We start from the raw sequence: 25,024 nt of genomic DNA on the forward strand, positions 1-25,024 counted from the left end.
GGTAATGTATATGTGAAAGGCACATGTTGTTAATAAACTAGTAAGCTTTTGTGGTAGTTTAATAAGAATGGCCCCTAGCTGGGCGGTGGTGGTGCACACCTTTAATCCCAGCACTCGGGAGGCAGAGGCAGGTGGATCTCTGTGAGTTCGAGGCCAGCCTGGTCTACCAAGTGAGTTCCAGGAAAGGTGCAAAGCTACACAGGGAAACCCTGTCTCAAACAAACAAACAAACAAACAAAATAAAAGAATGGCCCCTATAGGCTCATATACTTGAATAATTTTTTATCAGGGAGTGGCACTACTTGAGAGGGATGAGGAGGTAAGACCTTTTTGGAATTGTGAGGAGGAAGTGTGTCACTGAAGGTGAGCTTGAGGGTTTCAGAAGCCCAAGACAGCCATAGCTCTGTCTCTCCCTGTTGCCTGTGGATCTGGTTGTAGTCTCTCAGCTACTTCTCCAGCACCATGTCTACCTAATACTGCCATGTTTCCCACAGTAATGAAAATGGATTAATATGCTGAAACTGTAAGTAATCTCAAGTAAATGCCTTCTTTATAAGAGTTGCTATGGTCAAGGTGTCAAGGAGTTGGGATGAGAACATAGGGACATGGGAGGGTCCAGCTGGAACAGGAACAGAGTGGGAGGGCAGGGAAGGAGATAGCATGATAGATGAGGACATCATGGGAATAGGAAGAGGCTGGGTGCTGGAGAGGTTCTCAGGAACCCACAGGGATAACCTCACCTTGGTCTCCTGGCAGGGGTTCAGAGGGTACCTGGACTGGTCTACTCTGGTGACCAGTCTAGCAAATAACCTACCTGTCATCATAGAGCCTTTGTCCAGTGACTGATGGAGACAGATGCAGAGTTCCATGGCCAGGTACCAGGCTGAGCTCTGGGAATCCAACTGATGAGAGAGAGGATGGATTCTGCAGGCTGGGGACGTCAAGATCATGATGGGAGGATGTGCAGAGATGACAGACCACACTAGTGGAAGCCCATGAATTGTGGACTGGTGCCTGTGGAGCCCCCATCAGACTGGACTAGGCCCTCTGGATAAGGATGACAGTTGTTCTCTAACAGTTTGGGGTGTGCCCAGGCAGGCAGATCAGGACCTGTCCCTTGTGTATGGGCAGGATTCTAGGAATCCGGTGCCTGTGCTATGATGCCTTGCACAGCCTTGGTGAAGTGGGAAGGGGTTTGGACCTGCCTAGGCTCAGTGTGCTGGAGTTTGCTGACTTCCCATGGGAGACCTTGATTTGGGAGTTGTGGGGATACAGGGTGGCTTGGGAAAGAGCGCTGGGGGGTTGGAGGAGGGAAGAGGTGGGATCTGTGGATGGTATGTGGAGTGAGTGGAAAATTTCTTAATAAAGAAAAGTGAAAAAAACAAAAATAAAAGAAAACTGACAGTGACAGCACTCTTCATCTTAAATCCAATGGACAACATTGTTTCACCTCGAATTGAATCTCAGTCATGTCCTGCCTTGATGTCTGACCCCTTAAACATGAATGCACTTTCTTGAGTTCTCCAAGTCTCCATATCTTAGTCACCAGTTATGAATCTTTCATTCCTTATACATTTCTGATTTTAGCCAAAGAAAATATCCTTTTTCCTGAAGAACTCACTTGTATTTATTTTAGTAACTATCAGGCAGAGATGAATTACCTTTTATTTATTGATATTAAAAGTAGGAGTGGGTTGGGTGTGAGAGTGTATCTGGAAGGAGTTAGGGGAGGACTGAGGGGTGGATATTATCAAAATACAAGACACACATGCATGGAATTCTGAAAGTATTTATGAAAATAATATATTAAAAATAGATTATCTCACTATTATTAAGTTCAAGAGCATGGCACTGGTCTCAGTTAGATTCTGATCAATATCTCATGACAGCATCAAACTTGTGGGGAAATGTGTGAGAGGAAGAAGTTCTATCATGAGGCAGAAAGATTGTCAAGGATTGTCTAGTCTACAATATTAACCTAACCAAGTCTAACACAATCAAGGTTCTCCATTGAGGGAAGTCTCCTCCATGACCCAAGTGCCTCTCACTAGCCTAGAACTCTGAATGTTCTTACCATCTCAAACAGACATATTGAAGACCCAGCCACCAGGAAAACTCAGGTTACAGACAATGTCTTAACCATGGGGGGATCGTCTTTGGCCTATGTGGGGACTTGCTGTGTTCCCTCTAATTCTTGCATTAAATGCTTGCAATTATTCCTTTTATTGATCTTTTCTTCTTTTTCACGACATCATATCCTTCTCTTCTACTTCATGAAGACTAATATAAAACATATGTGGCTTTCCTTTATCAGCAAACTATTTCATAATGCAAAATTCATACTCAGTTTGCAAGGCTGACTTCCAACGGCTTAAAATACTGTCTACAATTTTCTTTGGTTTCTGTAAATCCTTCCAGAATTTTCAGAGAAGCATCTGCTCTTTGGAACATGAACTCTGGTCTTGGATTCAGCCCAACTCCACCACTTTAACTATTGATTGGTAGAAATGTTCTCTAACACTTAGGTGGGAAATGTTCTCTCTGATAAAGACCTCTTAGTGAGATACATATAAAATTATGATATATTGTATTTCCTGATGATGAACCTTCTGGTTTTTTTTGAGATTTTCTTAGGATTATTTTTTTCTGTCCCAGTGTCTCATTCATATCATATCTGATTGCCATGTCTGTTTCCTTAAGTTATTTTTCCTTATTATCACATCTCATAAATCTTTGTTATTGATGAACTTGCATGCTTGAGTAGTCTTTGCCAGATATTTTACATTTTATCTCTCAGATGGGATTTGCTTGTTTTTCTAATGGTTGCATTGGTGCCATTGATTTTTTTCAGTTACTGTAAGTTTATAACTAAACTTTTTTTTTTTTTTTTTAATTCACAGATCAGTTCTGGGATGCACTTATTTTTAGTTGACATTATAACAAAATCAACCTAAAAGCCTTTGGATGATTTTGTTATTACCTGAAGAATCCATCCATCCCTGAAAAGTCTATAGTTTATATCCAACAGGTACTGGGCTAAGGACCTGAAACTTTATCAGAGTTTGAGGAGACTCAGTCTATCTTTGTGTATTCTGCCTTTTGGTGTAACCCATCAAAGATACCCTATAGAATCCTGAGATGCTAATGAAGACTGTACCTCCTTGCCAAGTCTAGTACTCCAGTGTGGTGTTCTCCTTAGCACTGACACTGTGGGAAGACTAGCTCCACCCTTCAGCAGCTGATTGCCTAGGTTCATAATATCCTTGTCTATGGGATCCGAGTATTCATTCTATGTCTCAGGGGGAAACAGACATCATTTCCATGCATTTTCCATACTTTTTTTCTCAGTAGCACATTGACTCCATCCAATTCCTGGCTGCTCTGGCACCATAATTACATTACATTTCCTTTTCCTTCCCCCCATATTTCCCTCCCTCCTTCCTTCACTCCCTCCCTTACTTCTTCCTTCCTTCCTTTCTTTGTTTTCTTTCTTTCCTTCGTGTGTGTGTGTGTGTGTGTGTGTGTGTGTGTGTGTGTGTGTTTAGCCTTGTGAAATTGTCAAAAAACAAAACCAAAAACCTTATAGATTCTTTTTCACTGTTAACTGAAACTATCATCTTGGCTCTCGATTAGGGTTTAGGGTATATGAGGCAGGGGAGAGGGTGCCTTTTGGATAGAAGCAGCTACAGATTACTCTAATTTGGAAATGTTTGTGTGCAAAGTTTTATTTACTTTAAAAATTTTCTAATATTAAAAAATGTGTTTTGTTAAATAAATTAATATTTTCTGATTGTTCTGATAAAAAAAAATTTCAGTTTAGAGGCTAAAACAATTCAAAAAAACAGCCTTCTGTTTCTTGTAAATAAAATGCATTGTTTAAATTGTTATTTTTAAAAAATATATAAATACAATTTTCATAAGGAAGGATAAAAACAGAAAATTTCTGAGTTTGGAAAAAAATCAGCAAATCTTAAGTTTCTGCATGTCTGAAACTTTGTACTCCCAAAGCAGTAAGGAATTAGAAATATATTGAGAAAACACTAAGGATAAAGAAAGAAAATATATTAGAGGGTAATTATTTTACAAAACAATAAAATTCACAGTAAATTTCCATTTGGAGAAAAAAAAGGAGAATTTGATGTCACTAAGTTAATAATTTTAGCAATGTTCCAGATATTCTAGACACAGAGAGAATTTTTAAACTTAATATGTATAATGCTTATTTAAAGTAGGCATTTTACAAGAAAATGGTTTGAAATTACTAGCAAATTTAGATGGCGTACTAAATAAATAGTCAAAGTACAATATACAAAATTCTCAAAATAAAGGCAATTAGAGTTGCATCATAAAAAGAAAAGGAGGTAATATCAAAGAAAAAGAAACAAAAGTCCTCAACACCCAAGCATATGACAATTAAGAGAAAATTTAATGAATATAGCAATAATACCTATTCCATGAGTTTAAAAAAAGCCAATAATAGGAATATCAAATTTCTTCAATACAACTATGAAATGTCTTACACTGTTGAAAATCTCTCCTGTTACAAGGTGTAATAAAGGGAACGACAACAAGAAAAATGTAAAAAAAAAAAAAATGTAAAAGAGAAGGGGGTATCCACATGAAAGGATAGAGGGAAGAGAAGGAAGTAGGATGGTATAATTATATTTTAATACAATATATATGTACATGTACATATATATATATATATATATATATATATATATATTTAGAGAGAGAGAGAGAGAGAGCTGAGAGTATTTTTGAAAAGACTAAGAGTCTAATCATATTCCTTGAAATATCAAAGTGGTAGAAGGTAAAATAGTATTGATATAGCAACATAAAGAAACTGGATCATGGGAAGCAAATTTAGATCTGAGTTGTCTCCTAAGTAGATCCAGGTGTTGAAGACCTGGTTTCCATCTGTGGTAACAGTAACAGGCTACAGGGTAATGAAGGAATGCACTTCATCTGCAGATGAGTCCATTGATGGTTTTGAGCTGAATGGGATGTCGAGCCTAGTTGGAGAATGTGGGTCAGTATGGCTATGTAATGAAGGGTATCATTTTTACCTGAATTATTGTGGTGATATTGTGTTCCCTAAAATATTGTGCACCCTAATAAACTTATCTGGGGTGACATAACAGAACAGCCACTAGACACAGAGGCCAGAAAATGGTGGCACACACACACACCTTTAATCCTGACATTCCTAAGGCAGAAATCCATCTGGATCTCTGTGAGTTTAAAGCCACACTGGAAACAGCCAGGAATGGTGACTCATGCCTTTAATCCCAGGGAGTGATGGCAGAAAGCAGAAAGGTATATAAGGCTTGAGGACCAGAAACTAGAAGCTTTTGGCTGGTTAAGCTTTTAGGCTTTGCGCAGCACAGTTCAGCTGAGATTCATTCCGGATGAGGACACAGAGGTTTCCAGTCTGAGGTAACAGGATCAGCAGAGAAACTGGCAAGATGAGGTGGCTGTAGCTTGTTCTGCTTCTCTGGTCTTCCAGCATTCACCCCAATACCTGGCTCAGGTTTGATTGTATTAATAAGAACTATTTAAGATTCCGGCTACAGATTATCTTTTCCTAAGATCCCTGTCCTACCTAGTTGTTCTGAGTTGCATAGTTCTCCTCCACCACATCCTTCAGGATGATATTTCTACCATGTCACAGATATTAAATAGAGTGGATTCAGTTGATAGTGTTTGAATGCCTTGAAATACAAACCAAAATATGTTTTTTTTCTCCACAACTAATCTCTCTGAGTAATTTGTTACCATTATGGAAATCTGACTAGCACAAATTGCCAATCACATTCTGTCAAAAAAAAAAAAAAAAGCCTATTTTTTTTCTCAATAAACCCTGCTGGGAAGTTGGCCATAACCTTATCATTTGTTTACAATAAGGAATTAAACTTCTAGGACTAAAAGTATTATAAATCAGTAAAGATATGAAGCCCATGCATTAAAAACATTGATATGAATTGTTCTGATCTTGTAAAGTAATGGTAGTAGAGTCCTTTCTAATGTCCATGCACTCACTAGTCCCAGAAAGCTGGCTAGGTTTCCAGTACCAAGTATGATTTCTCTCCTGTTGAGTGGGTTTTAAGTTTAATTAAATAGCTGCCACTGACATGTGAGTTCCATGTATTGCACCTTTTCATGCATATCTTGCCATGTTAATAATTGTCATGGCTTGTAAGTGTTGCATCTGGTTAGGACTGTAATTTCTTCCTTCTTCTGGCATTTTGAATGTTATTTCTCCCTCTCATTATGAAATCTAAAGCACAGGAAAGAGGTTTGTAGGTCGCCTCCATGTTTCATCATCTGAGACTCTTGTCCTAAATGAGTGGTGTTTTGAACTATACAGCCAACCCTCAACCCCTGAGATACAAACAAAGGCTACATCAATAATTTGTTTGGGGAGTTACCTGAACTACTCTCACCAACCATTTGGAAAGATGGTGCTCTTGTCTTGTTCTGGGCTTTTTGATAGATTGTTTTTGGTGGGGAACATGGTTTGTCCAAATTATTTCATTACCTTTAAGTTACATGACAACATTCTAAACCCATGCAGGAACATACTCACATCTATTATGTATAACTTTAGGTGAATATAAAATAACATGATTCCTTGAGACTTTATGAAACAATCTTGGTGTTATGTGTCCCTTGGCCCTCCTACTCAGTCTGTACTAATGTCTCTCCCTTTCCCTTAGTTAAACCACCTTTTCCATTTTTCCAATATCTGCTTGATATTGTGTATACTCTTATGTCCCTCTTAAATGCCACCCCTACCTCCTGCCTATGGAACCTTTACACTTTCTGATTTCTGTGGTAACTCCATGTTGTACACTCACTTTCAAACAACCACAGATAATAGAAAAATGTGGCAATTGTTACCTCACTCAATATATTCTTTTCTAGGTCCTTCCACTTACCTGTAAAGTTCATGATTTCATTTGTATTTAAATGAATAACAAAATATTAATAGTATTCCATTGTGAATATATAAAACACACCCATTATTTATCTGTTGAAGGATGCTTAGGTTGTTTTCATTTTCTGGCAACAGTGAATAGGCCAGCTATGAGCACTGATGAACAGGTGTCTGTGAAGTAGAATGTTAAGTTCTTTGGGCTTATGCCAAGGAGCTGTATAGCTGAGTCATATGTATATTTATTTTTAGGTTTTGTTTTTTGTTTTTTGTTTTTTGGTTTGTTTTTTTTTTTTAGGTTTCTCCATGATGATATACATCATGGATCCATCAATTTGAATTCCCATCAAGAGTAAATGAGGGCTCATCTTTCTCCACAACAATTGTCTCCTAGCCCATTTTTAATTGGGTTGTTCTCTTGATTCTTTGTTTATTGAGTTATCTGTATGTCCTGATTATCTGTATCCTAAGATTTATTTTTATACCCCAGATAAGTGTATCTACTACCTCTCATGAAGGAAGCTTCTCTTTATAACAAATGGAGACTATCTCAGAAATCACAGGAGACACAATGTTGAGATCTTGGGCCACCCACCTAAATCTGGAACATCTCCCTTACTGTTGCTGCATCTATGGCTCTGGGAACATCTCAGAAGAGGTAAGCAGAGAGATTCTAAGGGACAGAATACTAGGAATTATTCTAGAATAATACTAATTCTCCTAGAAATGGCTATTTAAACAAGACTGGTACAATGGCAGGAAATGGATATGAAATGGGTGAAAATTTAATGGGATCCCCCTCCCAGACAAAAAACTACAGGCAACTAATGATTGCTGGGAGAAGGAGAATTAATCTCTCCAAGGGATGGGCTCCCTTAATGGTCATCCAATTTAGAGGGGTCATCTCTAAAATCATATATAAACAAACAACAAAAATGGAATCAGCAGTTCAGTGTTTAGTAATATGTTTGGGGACACACACATACACACACATACACACACACACTATATATATATATATATATATATATATATATATATATATATATATATATATATATATATATATGTAAGAATAGTAAGCAAAGAAAAACAGGCTGTTAACTTGAGAGTTGGGGAGATATAGGAGTGTGGTGACCTTGTGTTCCCCAAAATATTGTGCACCCTAATATACTTATCTGGAGTCAGAGAACAGAACAGCCACTAGATATAGAGGCCAGAAAATGGTGGCATATACACTTTTAATCCCAGCATTCCAGAGGCAGTGATTTACCTGGATCTCTGTGAGTTCAAGGCCACACTGGAAACAGCCAAGCATGATAACTCATGCCTTTAATCCCAGAAAGTAATGGCAGAAGGCAGAAAGGTACTTAAAGCATGAGGATGAGGAACTATACCCTGGTTAAGCTTTTAAGCTTTTAGCAGCAGTTCAGCTGAGATTCATTTGGATGAGGACTCAAAAGCTTCCAGTCTGAGGAAACAGGATCAGCTGAGGAATTGGCAAGGTGAGGAAGCTGTGGCTTATTCTGCTTCTCTGATCTTCCAGCATTCACCCCAATAATTGGCCCTGGGTTTATTTTATTAATAAGACATTTTAAAAATTGTGCTACATCTGGCGCTCAACTTGTCAGTTCAAATTCATGAAAAAGCTACTTGCCTATATCCTTGTGGGCCCCAGCTGAGACCTGAGCTACATGTTGCAGGTTGTGGTGGCACCCACTGGCTGGTAGCATTTGCTGAATGAAGGATGGAGAGGCAGGAAGATCCCCCATTTGAAGCCAGCCTGGGAGGCTTGCTAAGGAGAAGCAGCAGCCAGGGCTCAGCCACAAAAGGTGGTGGTGGGACTATGGAGGCAGTGGCTACTGCTCCAAATTGTTGGCTGTTTCTCTTCATGTCGGTGATGCTGCTACCTGGGAAGAAGGGTTTACTACTGCTTGTTCAGAGAAGAATTGCCAGGACCATCATGTTACAAGAAAGCTTCGGCAAAGGTCAGTTTGGAAAAGTTTAGCAAGACGAATGGTGGGGAGAAATTGCTGTGAAGATTTTCTCTCCTAGGGAAGAACTTTCATGGTTCCAAGAGACAGACATTTATCAAACTGTGATTGCTCCAAACCACAGAGGAGGAAAAAAAAATGTCTGCAGGGAACCATGGCAATGCCTAACAGCAACTTTGAAATATTCAAAAGGATGATGGTACCCCACATGGACTACGGTAAAGCCATTAAGATGATTAATACCTCGGAAAGATCAACTTTGGACTACAAACTACTTAGGACAATTTGGAGATGGCTAGATGATCCAGATTCATAGACTACTCCAACAAGGACTTGAGACAAGCCCTACACTTTCCCATTATGCAGATACTGGACTAATGATACAGGACTTGACAATTAACCCAAAAATTTTCTTTACAGGATTCCCTAAAGATGTCTTCACCCCCAGAAAGCAGGAAGTAATTTTAAGAAAATGATGCCCACATTCCCAAGAGGAGGGATGGATGGTTTTTGGTTGTTTAATAAGTTATGGATATTGTCATTGTTTGTGATGGTTGGTTACAAGTTGTTAATTGTTAATGGTCAGAAAAAAAGCTGAACAAGGAGATTAGATTCAGGGTTTTTGTTTGAAAAAAATAAAAAGAATAAAAGAGAATATAGATATGAGGTAGATCATTGAATCTACTCTGAGAAAAAAGATAAAGAAATAATAGGATAAATAGGTAGATCATTGAATCTACTCTAAAAAGAAAAAAAAAGAGAAGATATAAAAATGACAAAATGTATATTATTGAATCTATTATGAAAAGAAAAAAGAGAGAATATGGATATGATAAGATAAAAAAGCTCAATTATTGAGTCTACTTTTAAAAAGGAACTACTTGTTTAAATAGGATAAGTAATGATTTTTTTTTTTTTTTTAGTTTATCAAATGTTACTGGACTGGACATTGTTATAAATTAATGGAATATTTTGTCTGGATCTGTCATATGTTAATGGACTGGACATCATTAATGTAATTCTTGACTGTATATACTATATATACTTACTGGATATAGTTTTTCTTGTATTAGTTATAAACTTTTTTAAATGTTAGACAAAAAATGGGAAATGTGGTGACATTGTGTTCCCCAAAATATTGTGCACCCTAATATACTTATCTGGGGTCAGAGAACAGAACAGTCACTAGATATAGAGGTCAGAACATGGTGGCACACATGTGCCTTTAATCCTAGCATTCCAGAGGCAGAGATCCATTTGGATCTCTGTGAGTTCAAGGCCACACTGGAAATAGCCAGGCTTGGTGACTCACGCCTTTAATCCCAGGAAGTAATGGCAGGAAGCGACAAGTTACTTAAGGCATGAGGATGAGGAACTATAGCCTGGTTAAGCCTTTTGGCTTTTATTAGCAATTCAGCTGAGATTCATTTGGATGAAGACTCAAAGACTTCCAATCTGCATAAATAGGATCAGCTGAGGAATTGACGAGGTGAGGAAGCAGTGGCTTGTTCTGCTTCTCTGATCTTCCAGCATTCACCCCAATAACTGGCTCTGGGTTTGTTTTTATTAACAAGACCATTGAAGATTGGTGCTACATCTCAACACAGAGGCAGGTGGATCTCTGTGAGTTTGAGGCCAGCCTGGTCTCTAAAGTGAGTTTCCTGAAAGGCGCAAAGCTACACAGAGAAACCCTGTCTCACAAAAAAAAAAAAAAAAAAAAAAAAAGAATTATGCTACAGAGGAGGGTTGAGTTGAAAGTACGAGGGGGGGACACAAAGGATCAAGTGATATCATTCTATTTCTACTAAAAACATTTTAAAAATAAAATCTAAGTTAATAAATGAAATTTAGAACATTTATAGGAGATACTCTTTATAAGAAGATGTATAGAGCTATTAAGCTTCTGATTTGACAATAAGTAAATGTTAATGAAGTTTTCAAAAAAGAATAGATATATTTAAGGTGTTGGTAAAGAAGTTACATCAGAAATGTGTGTATGATACATGAATCTATAAATCTCAGTAAGTAGTTATGCAATAATTACTAAAAATTTTGAGAAGTCCATTTTTTGGACATAGTTTAAGCATTTCTTTTATTAGAATGAAAATATCTGACCTACATTATTATTATGATTATTATGTTCTTGGTTTTTCATATACAGAAGTTTTCCAGTTAAATGTATTGTGGGCATAAATACATGATATAACAATTTGATAAGATATTGAAATTATATGCCAAATTTTAAGAGTGGACAGTGGTTTCTAATGTGGAAGTGTAGTGACTAATGATTCTTCCTACAGTTTGTCTTCTGAAAGACAAATGAATACTATGAATCAAGGTCAAGATTTTTCTCCCATTACACCTGGGAATAACATAAGTAATTTCAAATGGATGGAACTAGAAAAAAAAAAATCATCCTGAGTGAGTTAACCCATGGTATGTACTCACTCACACGTGGATACTAGATGAAAACAAAAGATAACCAGGCTACACTCTATAACCCCAGAGCAACTAGGTAACATGGAGGACCCTAAGAAGGACAAGCATGAAACACCCTGGGAGGGAGAAATAGATAAGGTATCCTGGGTCAACGGGGAGGGGGAGGGGAAGTGAGAAGGGGATAGAAGATGAGAACATAAGGGAATGGGGATTATAGAGTTGGGGGAGGGACAGAGAGGGAGAGCAATAACAGAGATAGATTGATAGAAGGAGCCATTAGGGGGTTAGGGAGAAACATGGCCCTAGGGAAATTCCAAGAAATCCACAAGGAAGACCCCAGCTAGGTCTCCTAGTAATAGTGGAGGGGGAGGGCTGGAACTGGCCTTCCCCTCTAATCAGATTGTTGACTACCCTAATTGTCATCATAGAACCTACATCTGGTAACTGATGGAAGCAGATGCAGAGACCCACAGCCAAGCACTGAGCTGAACTCCTATAGTCCAGTTGAAGAGAGGAATGAGGAATCATATGAGCCACAGGGTCAAGATCATGGAGGGGAAACCATCAGAGACAGCTGACCCGAGCTAATGGGAGGAGCTCACCCACTCTGAATGGACAGCTGGGGAATCTACAGGGGGCAGAACCAAGCCCTCAGAATGTGGAGTTGCATGGTGTGGCTGGGTCTGCTTGTGCAGCTCCTGGCAGTGGGATTTTATCCCTGGTGCATAAATTGGATTTTTGGAGTCCACTCTCTATGGTGGGATACCTTGCTCAGCCTTGATGCAGAGGGATAGGGGTTTGGGCCTGCTTCAACTTAATGTGTCATACCTTGTTGATTCCCCATAGAAAGCTTTACTCTTTTGTAGGAGTGAATGGGGTAGAAGCTGAACGGAAGCAGGAGGAGGGAAGGGGAGAGGAATTGTGGTTGATATGTAAAATGAAAAAGCTTTAAATAAAATTATATATATATATATATATAAAGTATAAAAATGGTGGATAATAAATATTTAACAAACTGTACTCAATCCATATAGCACCACCTTGAGCAGCTTGTTAAATGGCTAAAAAAAACTAATGTGAAAATGTGAACAGATCACAAAATATATTATTAAGCTAGAAAGTCAAAGCAATATATGCTGTAATTTTAATATTTTTTTCATGTATGTATTTGTCTATGCACATAACCATGTATGTGCCTCTTTGTCCACTGAATTCAGTAAATTTATAATGCACAGGAAACCAGGAATTACATAAATGATAGCATATTAGTAATTGGGAATGAAAATATAAGATATGGTGATTTGAATGAGAATGGCCCCCATAGCTCATACGTTTGAATACTTGGTCTGCAGTTGGTGGAACGGTTTGGAAAGGATTAGGAGGTGTGTCCTTATTGGAGTAGGTGTGTCACTGGAGGTGGGCTTTGAGGTTTCAAAAGCCCAGGCCATTCTCTCTTAGTTCCCTATCTGCCTTCTGCTTGTGGATCAAGATTTAAGCTCTCAGCTACTGCTTTAGTATCATGCCTGCTGCCATGCTTCCTGTCCTGATGGCATAAAATCACTCTTTAGATCTATAGGCCCCAATAAACTTTCTTCCTTCTTCCATGTGTTGCCTTGATCAAGATATTTTGTCACAGCAATAAAATAATAACTAAGACAGGAGTATAAAGAATTAATTTCACTGTTACTCCATAACTGTACTATTCATGAAATTACACATTTTTTATATATTGTGCAGTAATTTCCTCTGATTGACACATCTTCCCTTAGAAGAAGGTGGTTGTAGTGATAGTGTTTTAAGTTTTTACTTACCAATTAATAATTATGTATTTATAGGCTACATTCTGACTCTCTTTCTCTCTCTCTCACTGAATTACAAGGCTTCTTAAAATTTATTGTAAAATGCCCAATATATTGAACATGAACAATTTTATTTTTATTTTAACTTATTTAAAATCACTTCCTGAATTTTCATATATAAGAAAAATAACAAAAAAGAAAAATCACAAGATTCATGGTGTCAAACATGCTTGATTTGACAGAAATCTGGACTCCCTCTGTTAGTGACAATCAGCAAGAAAGTAGCTTCTGTAAATCCTACACAAAGAATTTTCTGATAAATTGACAACCTCAAAACTTACTCTAGAAAGATAGTAAAATACTTTGACATTCCAGGAATTATCAGTAAGTATAGTACTATTTAGACTTATTTAAACAATAGATAGATATTTCTTTTTATTTTATCTTATTATTTCAGACATCTGTTTGTATTCTAATGTGAGAGAGAGATACAGAGACAGAGACAAAGGATGTGGATTTGGGTAGGTCGGGAAGTTGAGAATCTCTTAAAAATGTATTATTAATAAAAAACAAAGAAACCCCACAGACTTTAGAAAGAAGGATAGATGAAAAGCAGGTGATAGGCAGCAATAGGTAGTTGATAGGTGATAGAGGTTGGCAGACAAAAACATGGATATCATGTATGTATGAAAAGATTATTCAATATGGAAATGTCATTTTCCCAAAAAATCACTACAAAATTTAATTCTGAACTTCAAATGAGTCTGAGCACTTGAAAACATCAGTGTGCCCTATTTTATTACAACTTTTCACAAAACCTATACGCTGTCATTTGTATAATTGGTAGTTAACTCGATGGCAGGGGTGAATGTGAATTGATAGAACTTTAGGAGTCTAATTAGCTGTTTTCAGCTCTAATTTGATGTAGTGACAAAAGTGAAAAGAACGTCAACTGAAACTGTCTGTCAGTCAGTGGGAAAGAAGTCAAGATCGACATCCTCACTACTTGACTGTGTGGTTTCCATTTATTTACACCCCAGAACACAATGTTTTCTCTTCTTTTATATGATTGATTTCTCGAACCATAAAGGCTGAGCCCCGATTCTACCTAAAGTGTTCCCTGAAGTTATCTCTGATGAGTGAACCTAATTCTCTTCTGCCTGGACCTTCAGCAATAAATGATGGGCTAAGGTAGGTGTTCTCAGAGAGAAAAACAAAACAAAGAGTGAAAAGCATGATGACCTTTGAAATGCTTACATCTGAAGGGAAAGGAGAGCTGTAAAAGCACCTATTAAAAATGCCAGGGAATTTCTCAGCAGTTTCAATACTCTTAAATTTTTAAAGCTGTACCAGCAAGCAGAGCTGGAGTAGATTGAATTAAGCTTCATTATTGATTCCCCAAGACATTGTTGGTATGTTGCCCATTTAAACACATCACCAGATACTTAAGTGTAATTTATAATGCTTTGAAGAACATTTACTTCATTTAAAACAGCTAATAACATCATTCAAATGAAAGAAGGTGTCAGGACTTACTATATAGAAATGCTGGATGCAGACATAATGTCCATTAGAGTAGAAACCAAACAGATTTTTACGTAACATTTTGGACTAAACATTTTAAACAGAAAAAGTCTTTTAATAATAGAACTACATTACACGCTGTTATTATGAAGAGTCAATTAAATAATTGTGGTTAAGAACATCAATGACATATGGAGATATAAAGGGAGATTATGTGGGAAATGGAAATGTCCAATTCATCTACAACTCAAATATGGCTTTCTACCTAAATAGGTATTTTGTTTATACCAATTTTCACATTTTCATAGTTATACTGTACGAAGTCTTCTACCTTTCTCTAAAAGTATAGCACCTGAGATAAATTTTGTTCAGTGTTTTACATAATGCAAATCTTGAGTTAGAATTTGAAACAGGGAGTCTTAAGTTAGCATGCACAATAATATGAGAATTGCTTATTTTCAAGTAAGTACTAACATGAGCTTGTACATTGTTTCCATTTTATTCCTCCTACTAATAGCTTAAATGTCTATTATGAAAACTAAAGACTAGGATGTTATTTATTTATTTATTGCAACCCACTTTTCTATACTCATATTTCATTGGACAAATACATTGAGTTAATTATTAAGATGTTTCACTCAGTTTATTGATACTCATTATCATCTAGTTTCAGTGATTATCTGATGTGTCTAGGGAATACTGAAACTTAAATGGTCAACATGATATTCATATTCTGAACTAGGTGTCTTATTACATTTTTATTGTTTTAGTATTTTGTACATTCATAGAATGAATTTTAATCAAATCTGACCCACTCAACCACTCCTCTCTGATTCCTCCCTAGCCTTTCCCTACCAAATTAATGTGTTTTGTTCTTAAACCCACTGAGTCCACTCCTTGTATGTGCATGATTATAGGATCCTCTACGGGAGCATGTGTAGCCTCTTCTGATTCACATCCCTGCTGAAAATAGACTTTGGCTTTGACAGTAGGAATAAGTTGCCAATATCTCTTCACCTATGGGTGGGGCATTATTAGCCTCAGTCCATGCTGGAATTTTAGCTTATTTTATCTCATTCAGGGGAGGTGTTGTCATGTGTTCAACAGCCCTTTTACATTCTGTAAATAATGTGTTGCTGCAGACTTCCACTACCCGTGCTTACAATATTTTTTTCTTCTTTTGCAATAACCAACGAGCCTTGGGAAGGTTGTTAGATAGATGTCCCTTTAGAGCTGAACACTCGAGTGTCTAATTCTCTATACATTAACCAGTAGGGAGTTTATGTATAAACTTCCAACAACTGTAAAAACAAGCTTCTCTCATAAGGATTGGGAGACATACTGACCCATGTATATAAAAACAAGGTATTAGGGAGTGGTCTATTACGATGTCTACTTAGCAGCATACTAGGTTCTCCCCCATTACTTGGCCAGCCATGGACTTTGGGCCAGTTACTGACACTAGACTGTAGAGTGGGTTTAAATCCAATCGGAAAATAGTTAACAATTTGCTTAAGTTCCTAAAACCATTGTACCGTTGTGTATAACTTTCCAGAGCACTTATTATTGCAACTCATAGTACATGCAGCTGAGTAAAACTTTGATGACTATTCTCCCCTAGTAGTATACACAGAACCTTCTGGCACTGTAAAAGCTATCCCATAAGGATGAAGACTACAGGTTAGAACTAGCTTGACTTTTCTGTAACTTTTGCTTCAAGGATTTGGTGTTTTCAGCAGTAGGACCCTACCATCAAATTCTGGTGGATAACCACAAGCAACAACAATAGCTTGACTTGTTCCAGGATACGTGATTCTGGAGGATCCCACTGACTAACAATTTGAAAAGGCATATCCTATGCCTGGTACTGGTGTGTGATGACATAAAAAAAAATAAAACCTTAACTTGCAGTTCTGGTGGACAACCAAGAGCAATAGTAGTCGTGTCTATGACTGGAGATGGGGGAGGGCATTCCTATGCTTCCACAGCAACAAACTCATAGGGAGGTATCCTAAACTTACCACTGAGATTTTCATCTAATAACCCATGGCTCCTGGGAGCATCATTATCCACTCACTCAGGGAAACTCTGTTCAAACTGTTCAAACACATGATTCTTTTAGTTTTAATGGCTGTAAGAGACAAATTACCAGTTTACCAATGCCATAGACAGTGTCTTAGTCTCATTACAACATCTTGGCTCACAGCCAGTTCACTTTTCCCTTTGTCATTTTTAAAACTTCTTGGGTCTGGAAAGATGATTAAGTGGTTTAGAACGCTTAGTGCTCTTGCAGAAAACCCAAGTTTATTTCTCAGTATCCACCTCAAAAGCCTTTAAGAACAGATGCCAGTGACACAATGCCTCCTGGGTCCATGGGCCCCTGCACTCTTGTGCAAAACCCACACATAGATAATTGAAATAATTTTGAAAATCTTTAAAATGTAAAACATTTCAAAAAAAATGTTTCTTTTACCTTTCTCTAAGCTTCAAAGCCTGGGTTTTGGGACAGGTTGTTCCTTACTCTTCACTCTGTATTGTACTGTTCTCATTGTCTCCTCCAAACACCCCACTCTCTCACTTTCTGTCTGTCTTTCTGTATGCATGTCTGTCTCTATCTCTGTCTCTATCTCTGTCTCTCTCCCTATCTTCTCTCTGTCTCGGAATGACCTTATATTTCTGATTTTCCTGTATCCCCATAAGATTATAGACATGTGCTATCCTGCCCAATTTTGTAATCCCAATGAACCCAACCCATTTCATTTACAAGAGCGAAGCTTCATTGCAACTCAGCTGTATCTCTAGCCCCACAGTCAAATATCAATTTTAAAAGATATTGGAAGTGAGTAGAATTTTGTGTATCTTGCTGTCCAGGGACTAACTCTCAGGTTTTATTCTCTGCCTTCAATCTTTCTACCAAGAAACTGAGAAAAATAATTATCAAATAACTGGAAAATTTTCTACCAACAATTGGCAGTGGTTTCTATGCCCCTTATTAGTCCCTATGAGCCACAGAGGAATTATTTCAGATTACAGCTGTTTCTCTTGCATCTGGTTAGGGCCACATCTCCTCAAATACCCAATGTCTTCTGTCTTTCACATTTTTCACTGATCAGTCTTTGATCATTATGAGGACTTCATAGGTAATGAAACCCATGCATGACTTCTCCCAACCAGACTACTGCAGAACAAGTAAGTTTTATGGAATCAAAGGACTAAAAGTAGACTGAACACATTATTGTAAGGAATTTGTGACTTTTCAGTTTGAATATATTGCTTTCTTTAACTATCAGTCCCTCAGTGTAAAACTGTTGCAAACTAAACTCTTTACATTTTATCTCAATTGCTATGAACAAGTGTGCACATTACCTATATAACACTCTAAGGCATTATGATTAATTTTGGAATCACTCTCTGGCTGGATCAGGTAACCTTTTAAGAAATGTGTTATAATGCAAATATTATCTGACACTTAGTTGAATGTTGAATACTTGCTTTAAAAGTAAACTCCTGAAAATCCCCTCCAAGGAATACTTAAAAACTACTAAAATGAGAGAGAGAGAGAGAGAGAGAGAGAGAGAGAGAGAATAACAAAATAACCATTCAAAAGTACTCTCTTGCAGTGACTTTCTCCATCTCCAACCCAGTTCTTCAAGGTTCCACCACTTCTCAGTAGCGCCACCAGAAGTGGACAAAGTTTTCAGCCTCAGAGCTACAAAAGAAATCAGTATTTGATCTTCATCAATTCTTGATAAAGCCCTTCAAAGCCTGTGCAGCTTCCTAAATGAGAGTGGCGGTGAAAATGGGATTTTTATTAAGGTAATTTTTATTGATTCTTTGGGAGTTTCACATCATGTTCCCCAATCCCACTCACTTCTCTGTCTTTCCATTCCATCCTCCACGCTTGTAGCCTCTCCAACTCAAAAGAAAACAAGAATAAAAATAGGTTTTTTTTTTGTTTTTTGTTTTTTTAAAAAGCATTTCAGCCCCCATCTTTCCTTACCCCCATCACATATTCGTTTGGTGTAGCGGCCTTGGTAGCTGCAGTGTGTCATGCAGTATACCCTTTAGCTTGAACAGCTTTACTTGAAAATGCTCATTGTCATGAGTCTGGTTCAAGGCCTCTCTGGCTTTTGTTACAGCCTCAACATTGGACCGTCACTGAGACTCATAGTCATGGAGATCCTGAGGCTATGGTTCCCCAGGACCAGTCCCTTCACCTGCATCAGCATGTTTTACATAGGGTAGATGTTGGGGTGGGCCAACTCAAAGCCCTAAATGTGGACCTGGGTGGTAGCTGAGTTTGTCAGTCTGGGCCTCCACAGGGACCTCAACAGAGGGTCAGGGCCAGCACTCTTGCACACACGGTGAGGGGTAGGACCAGCTCTCCCACTGCAGTGGCCTGTAGCAGAGAAAGGCCAGTTCTCCCTGGGCCAACAATGAATGGGAGAGCTCTTCTGTGCATACACCACTGGGGCCAGTTCTCCTGCCTGGTCTGGAAGTCATTTTTCCTGCTGAGGCTGCCTGCAAGGGGTAGGATCAGCTTTCTGGTGCCCAGACAACTAGTGCCAGCCCTCCCATGGCCCCTGATGGTGACATAGGCCACAAACATCAATGTAGACCCTGGCTGCAGTGGACCATAGACCCAGACAATGCCCTTGGCCTCAGCTCCACTTAGACATCACCCTGGGTGGCAGCACAGGCCAGTCAGATTGGTATGGCTCCAGTGACAGTGTGGCCTTAAGACATCAAAGTGGCCTCAAGTGGTGACACAGATCCCTGTTATCTGTACAGCCTTAGGCAGTAGCATGGGCCATGGACACTAGTGGAGACCCTAGCTTCAAAACAGACCCACACATGGCTCTCAGTGGCAGCACAGGCCTGGACATCACATGGCCCCAAGTGACAGAGTAGGCCACCCATAACAGCCTGTTCCTCACCACCACTGCATCTTCAGATCCGCTTCTCTCCACTTCAGATCCATCTTCGCTCCTCTTCTTATGTCCCATTTTTCCACCACATGCTTGATCATAGTAGTGGTGCCTGCCCACCCAAACCATGGGGCACTGGGTAGGCTTGTGGCTGGTTTCAACCCTCAAATATGTAAGTTTTAATGGTATTGTTTTCCTACTAAGTTCCTGAGCAAGCTTAGGAATATTGAGACAATTGAATGTCTTTAGTTTTAACAATACCTTTTCAATGACAAAAGACAATATTAATAAGGTGACTTTGATAAAGCCAAGAGAGCTGGTTGTCCCAATTACAAGATCAAAATACTGATCCAAATACACTGAACCTCAAAAGAGAAGAGATGTAATTGAAAGCCACAAACACAAATTGGTTGATCAACAATGCCTATAAATTAAACTTCCATGGAAATACAAAACAGTAGACTTTAGAGAGCTTCTGGATGGGTTGGTAAGAACGCTGAGAGGTAGCGGTGTTTGGTAATATTGGTCGCTAATCTGACAGTATATTATGGAACCATGTAGAAGGCAAGCTTCTTGAAATATTAATGAAGTATTATCTAGATTAGATCAGCGTGGCGACATGTCCATGAGGGATTATCTAGAAAAGGTTAATAGAGATGGGAGGACAGCCCCTAAAAATGGATGGTGGCAAAATGAACTGCAGTTGGTGTCTTAGTCTGCATTAAGGAGAAGATGAGATGAATACTAGCGTTTCTGTCTTCCTACTTTATGATTGCAGATGTAGTTGACCAGAAAACTCTCATTCCTGCAGTTATGATGAACTTCCTTTCAAACTGTAAGCCAAAACATATCCTTCATTCTCTTAATTGCCCTGTTCAGGTTAGTTTGTCCTAGCAGTGTATAGTATAACTAATATTGAAAAATGGTATCAAGAAATGATGAATCTGACAATATTATTCTTTGGATTTAGGAGCTGATTTGAAGGAGGAATATGAAATAATTTGCAAGTTTGGGATAAAAACACCCTTTAATACTGTAAGCCAGTTTAACTGGCCACCTTGGTAGAAGACAGGCACACAGAAAGCTGAGAGACATGAAGATAACAGAGGCTTGGTTCAAGAATTTTCAAAGGGGAATAAGGATTCTGTCAAGAACTGGACTAGGGACCCATTCATGTAATATTCTGGTTCAGAATATGGCTGCATTCTGCCCATGTAGTGACAGGTGAAGTGAGATTAAATTCACAGGGAATGGATTAATTTGTTTGATGAAGAAAATTTCAAGAGAGGAGAATATTCAGGCTACAGCTAGCAATTGCTTTCTGCATCTTTCCAGATCTACAGTGAATATGAGCAAAAATTGGGGCAGAAAGCAAATTTTTAGAATGCAGTTTAATGAGGAAAAGAGCAAATGCAAGTGTAAAGTTGCACCCAAGGTTTGTGCTGATGGACAGCTGAAATTCTTAGTGAGAAACCCCTCACTCTGCAGTAGAACAGTAGGAAAGGTGTCCTGATGGCAAGACCCTGTCCTTTAAAGGCTCTGACTTGTGAAAATGCAGGTTGGTTTGAGAGGAGAGAGCATGAACTAAGAAGTTTCCTAATTAAAAACAACCACCTCTGTAGTTGGAGTTTTCCTGCCTGGCCCAGTCAGGACAAATCTCTCTTACCCGCCAGTCCCACAGTCGCTCAGACCCAACCAAGAAAGCACACAAAAAATTACACAGTTTTCAAACTCTATGGCTGTGGCAGGCTTCTTGTTATCTACTTTTTCTATCTTAAATTAACCCATTTCTGCTTATCTATACTTTGCCACATGGCTTGTGGCTTACCAGTGTCTTTACATGTTGCTTCTCATGGCGGCGGCTGGCGGTGTCTCTCCAGCCTTCTACTTCCCAGGATTCTCTTCTCTCTTGTCCCGCCTATACTTCCTGCCTGGCCACTGGCCAATCAGAACTTTATTTACACCGAGCGATATCCACAGCACACCTCAGAAAGGCTTTCTCCATGGCTGTCCTTACAGCCAATATAACCTGGTCTGAGAGAGTAAGGCTGTATCTAGAACTGCCATCAGACTTTGACATTGTTGTAAGATGAATTGCTAAATGGTCTTATTAATAATAATAATAATAATAATAATAATAATAATAATAACTGGGAGCCAGGTATTGAGGTGAATGCTAGAAGATCTGAGAAGGAGAAGAAGCCACAGTCAACCTCGCCTCGACATCTCCTCATCTGATCCTGGTTCCATGAATCCTCAGTCTGAAAGCTTCTGAGTCCTCACCTGAATGGAACTCAGCTGAACTGCTGCTAAGAACTAAAAAGCCTCTAGTCATTATATACCTTTCTGCTCCCTGCTATCACTTCCTGGGATTAAAGGCATCTGTCCTTCCCAAGCAAAGACATAAGATCTCAAGTGCTGGGATTAAAGGTGTGTACCATTCCTGTCTGGCTGTTTCTAGTGTGGCCTTGTACTCACAGAGATCCAGACAGACCACTGCCTCCCAGTGATAGGATTAAAGGTGTGTGCCATCACTGTCTGCCCTCCATGTCTAATCTAGTGGCTGTTCTGTTCTCTGACCCCAGATAAGTTTTATTAAGGTACACAATATGTTGGGGGACACAATATATCACTACGCATTGTCATATTCATGGTACTAGGCTTACAGACATGAAAAAAGGAAATTATTTAAAAGTCATGGCATCTTCATTGATAACTTCATAGAGGTCCTGAGTTCAGGCAATGTGAAGCACGGTTGGATTTCCCAAAAAGAGGCCTTTGAGAGGTTGTTTCTTGAAGTTCTGAAGGAGAAATCTAGGTTGCAAGGAAGTCTCTGGGATGTTGGAGATGCCAAGAACATAGGATATCCATCCAGCAAGGGAAGCTAAAGAATGGTATATAGCTTCCCAAAGAGAAGTGAAGTATACTCCTGGTCCCTGAGCTGCAGGGGTGAAACTACCCAGGTCCTTTGAACCCCAGATAATTCCAAAATGGGGTCCAAAGGCTGGGAATAATGCTATGGAATTTTGTTTTTCTTGCTCTGTTTCATTCTTTTTTTGACACAAGTATTCCTTCTTATGTCTCTCTCTTTTCTTTTTTTTTTTTTTTACTTTTAGGTGAGAAAGTTTATTTTGTGCTATTGTATATTGGAAGGTGTGACTTTTTTGTGTTTTGTTTGTTTTTGTCGGAACTCACAGTATAGTGATTGACTTGAGTCTTGAATCTCAGATCACCTATCAGACTAGCTTCTGGGTATTAATGATTATCTTGATTGGATTATCTCTGGTCAGAAAACTTACCCTAAAGGGGGCAGCATGATAGAATGGGCTTCCTGACTGGATGCATGGTGACCAGAAGCCATATACTCCCACTGTGATGGCTTCCTGCCATCATGCCCTTTCCTTCTAACTTAAGCCAAAGTAAACCCAACCTCCACTGTACCACTTTAAGGATTCTGTCTCAGAGACACAGGAACAATGAATGAAGTAACTTACCCATATGCACAGGAAGAAAAATCTACATACTTGTGACTAACAAGACGACCATATGTGGCTGCTCGTCTGTATATTTAAAAGTTCCACAGTAAGTATCCAGAATAGGAAACAACCATTTCCCTAGGTTTTGATGGAGGGAGCCTCTGCTTCACAGCCAAATTAGACAGAATTTGTGAATCATCTAGAGGCCCAATAAATAACTGGCACCTGAAGGAGTTATTGGATAATCTGATGAGATAGAGACATTAAGCTGTGGGGTCTGTTCTAACTTTCAGTGATTAGTTTCTGATTTATGTTAACCTGTAGAACACCTAGATGATATATACTAAGATTAAAGAAGCAGTAAATATCAAAAAAGCTCCAAATGATCATCTAATACTAGAATAAAAATTCTGTGAATAAAATAAATAAGGAAGACCCAACTCTCCTTAAGCACATTTGGCTATGAGTTAAGAACTTTTAAACTGTGTTGAGAATGTTAATGCTAATTATAGGTCTTTATTGCGAGTTTACTTTAAAACTATGTTTTCTTTTAATTAAGCAAAGCTGTTGGGGATCTGGTCAGTTTGATCTTTTTATTGACAGATGCCAGAGACTCCTTTGTATCCAATTGCTTTGGCAGGGTACTGTCAACCTAAGATTTTTCTATCGGCAACCAGCAGACTGAAATTATGGCAACCTTGAGACTTTGAGTCTTTCAGGGATGTTTTTCAATAAGAACATGTCAGGTTGAAGTAACCCTGCAACCATAGTGTTGCTGAAACCACAGAGTTCTGCTTCAGAGAGCCTTACTTCATTCAAAATGGCTCCAGGACATTTTGGACATTTTACCAGATTAGGAAGACTCTGGACTTGATATGCCATGCTTGCCCTGTAGCTCTCTTAATTCAGGATTGGTAGAGGAATCACTCAGTCCCAGGGACTCAGTAAAAAGCCAGTGATTGACACCATCAATCTTCAGATTGGCCCTTATACAAGTCTTGCAACTTGTAAATTTGGAATCTATGCGGTGATAAATGGAATTACAGTCTGAACGCAAACATGCCATAATCTTTTTCCTTGTTGCATGAGTCTGGGAGGTTTTGCTCCTATACATGTGCCTAATTACTTGTGGGTGCGCACGCGTGCACACACGCGCGCACACACACACACACACACACACACACACACACACACACACACACGTTATATCATCAGGTATCAGTAAAGGCTTCTATAAAAAACAGTTTCTTACTTGTAGTCTTTCTCACAGGTACAGCAATTGATGCCAGTTTCAAAAAAGCAAGTAAGGCTGGCAAGAATAGGGACTCAGTAGATGAGTTTTAAAAAAGTTATCATTAGCTATGAGTCCTAATACCAGAAAACATGAAGTACTACTACAAAGAGATGGCAGAAGAATCCAGATGAACAAGCATGGAACATACAAGAAGCCACTAAGGATATTGGGAGAGTAAATGAGATGGAAGAAAACAGAGAGGCTGAGAATATGGAACACAGAAAGAGAATGAAGAACATAAGGTAGCAGCTGAGACTTGTAGAAATATAAGCCTAACAGTCCCAACACTCAACACTCTGGAGCCCTAACTTTGGCCATTGGTCATTGGTGCTCTGATCATGAGTGATCAGCTTCCTTCCTGAGCATCTGAAGCAACAAGTATGTGGATTTACAAGCTTGGAGCCCTAAGCCTCTGATTCTCGAGTCTTAGGTCTGAAAGCCTCTGGATTAGGGAGCTTCATCCCATGAAGGACTCAGTGCCATCAATATTAAGGAGACTGCCACTTTTCCAGCTATGATTTATACCTGGATAGGAAGAACTACCAGCAATCTATTTGTGAAGAAAGGTCTGAGACCTCCTCTAGGTTTTTTTTTGTGCTTTCCATGTGAGAGATTACAAAGAGAACCTGACTG

Source organism: Onychomys torridus, chromosome 19 (assembly GCF_903995425.1).
Source record: "Onychomys torridus chromosome 19, mOncTor1.1, whole genome shotgun sequence".
Classification (NCBI taxonomy): Eukaryota; Metazoa; Chordata; class Mammalia; order Rodentia; family Cricetidae; genus Onychomys; species Onychomys torridus.